We start from the raw sequence: 2,771 nt of genomic DNA, 5'->3' as shown, positions 1-2,771 counted from the left end.
GTTAAACGTGTGTTCATTTCATTACTCCATGCAAATAGCCATCCATGTCGATGAACGTGATAATACTAAAAACGATACCCTTTCATTAAACAAATTTCACTCTATGATTATCTATAAACATTATCTAATAACAACCATACGCTGATATTAGACTAGAAATTTTGACCGGGTTAATTGTGCGTCATAGCTAGAGTGAAGTAATATGCACAAATATATATGTAATCAATGCATATCAGAGCATTCTAGTAAGGCGCACCCAATTGATTTACTCGGTCAGTGAATATAAATGTTCTCTCCAACCTCGCAAATTTCTGATAATAGATTAAGCGCACCTGCGAAAAATTTGATAAATTACCACAATGCTCCTAATGGATTCAGCTATCTGTGTTGTAATACCGAAGTTGAGTAGGCCGTTACGTTATTATCTTACCAACACGGAATTTCTCCCCTACCGATTTCATTTTGCGCAAGTCCCTTGCTTTGAGCAACGTCTGAATCATTTCCTACTAACTGATAAGTATCTTCTTTATGAACAAAAAATTCGTTCTTGTCTAAGAGGTGAACGGCATGTTCTTTACATGACAGAACACTGTAACCAATGTGAACGATTTTCTAAGCGTGGTTAAGTGGGGATGACACTGGACGAAAGTGGCCTCGATGCAGTGTATCTTTAGGTTTTGAAGTAGACTTGTTAGCTCACCTCTCCTAACACACGCCAATGAGTTGGAACAATTGATGTGTTTTTGTAGCAAAATTCTAAAGCTCTGGGTTCCCTTTGAACACTTGGTCAGACCAGGGTACCGAATCTTCCTTTTTCTTTGCCCCGCTTCTTTCCAATGCCCGTTTCCTTTCCCTTTTATTATGTGCCTAAACAAATTCGTTAAATGCGTTTAACGTCCGACACTTCAGCCTTTAAGCATTGTTTCAAACAGTTACTTCCAGCACAAGACGCAGTGTGTCTACGCCCGGATTCGAATTTAGACGTCCACATGTCGCTAAGTTTAGCATGGAAACACGTTGCTCATTACGCTATTACGCGGGTTTTAGCAATGCTAAAAATCTAGGTTCGCGAACTTGTTCTATCCAAAACGACTTCATAGGGGGCGCTTGAGACGGAAAAGCTGTGGCTGTATACGTTTATCTCTAAAGGACAGATTCCGTCTTTGTTCTACAAAGCGTGTTAATTTAGATGGTCATACACCGAGGCAGGCAATTTGTTATCCTATTCCACGTTTAAAAACAACGTAGCACCGCCGTTTACGGCCAGCAAGACAGACTTTACTGTAGCTATTAACCCGCGTCATTTGTATATACGTAATCAAATATATATTTCTGTGAAAATTGTGTTGCCTGAATGACGTATTCTCAGTTTGTATTGCATGAAAGACTTTGTTTAAGCTATATTGTGGAGCACTGTTCTAGCTATTAAAGAATAATTGGAGATTCGACTTCACCGTGATTATAAATATAATTGGTTTTTTATGTTTACACATGTTTAAAAATAAAAATTCGTCTAACAGTAAAATTATTGCGGCACAAAGCCCACGGATGTATTTACTGGGACCGATACACCGACATGGTCTTCCCACAGTCGAAAGAGTTTTAGCCGTTCCTTTTACGACAGATTTCAGTAGTGCTGTTCAATTAGAATCAGTCCAAAAACCCATCAGGCTAGCCAGCTCAGTGGAAATGATCTGACAGAGACCGAGCACGACTAGTTATTGTGCCTACATTCATCGTTGTCTCTAATGTTACCTTTCGGATTTCCATTAGAGCATCAAGGAGTGCCTATGCCCGCCCGCATTTCAACGTAAAACATCGCTTTGCTTCTGTGTTGGGTCCACAATGGCACCGCTGCGGCGACAAACACAAAAATTTCAGCCCACACAATGAGATCCACCTAAACGACTGGGCAACACTGAACACGCTGGGCATGGACTACGATAGGGTCGAGTCGAATCTGCGGGTCGGTTGGTTAATTTAATTATAGCAGGTTCCTCCAAATGATATCGTTTTTTAATTACATGGGTTTGCATATTGCACGGACTAGCAAAATGATCAAATTGTCATTGATTTTATTGATGTTTTGTAATCTTCAGGCGTGTGATGATACGACGTAATTTTGAAATTCGAGTTATGCATGCAAAAGAGATTTTAGATGACCCGTCTGCTTGTAGTATTCTAATTCAGTATCCTTATATAGCGTATTGCCAACATTTTATTTATGCTACATGTTTTATATTTGCTCATATTATTCTAATAGGATGAAATATTGTTTTACGTGCACGAAAAAAGGGTAACAGCGGGGTAAAATCCAAGCCTGCAGTTAAGAAGAAATTGGTTTGTTGTTTGAAAGAGGGTGAGCCAATAGTTGGGAACATATTTGGTCTATGCAGTACGACCTTTTTTTCGGGACTGAACGCTTTGTATTAAAAGAAACTTGCGAGAATTATTTATAACCCGACAATATTTAGAACGACATGTTGCTATTTCTTCTAGGACTGTTCACAAACATCATATTATTTATTTTTTATACTTCTTAAGAGTTTAGTCTATCGTAACGTAATGTTGGTATATTTAGGCTGGTACAATGCTAGCAAGTCAGCTACATTCCATCGATTGGACACAAAACAAGTCAAAACGGAACTTCTGGAGGTGGTACATGCACATTGGCATTCTAGTGGTTATAACACGTATTAGGTCCCGAAATTCAATAGAAATAGCGTTTGGGTGAATGGCTGATTTACATAATTCATAGCATAACAGAAAGT

This window comes from Varroa jacobsoni, unplaced genomic scaffold (assembly GCF_002532875.2).
Source record: "Varroa jacobsoni isolate VJ856 unplaced genomic scaffold, vjacob_1.0 scaffold_1304, whole genome shotgun sequence".
Taxonomy (NCBI): Eukaryota; Metazoa; Arthropoda; class Arachnida; order Mesostigmata; family Varroidae; genus Varroa; species Varroa jacobsoni.
Note: the sequence above shows the minus strand (reverse complement) of the source record.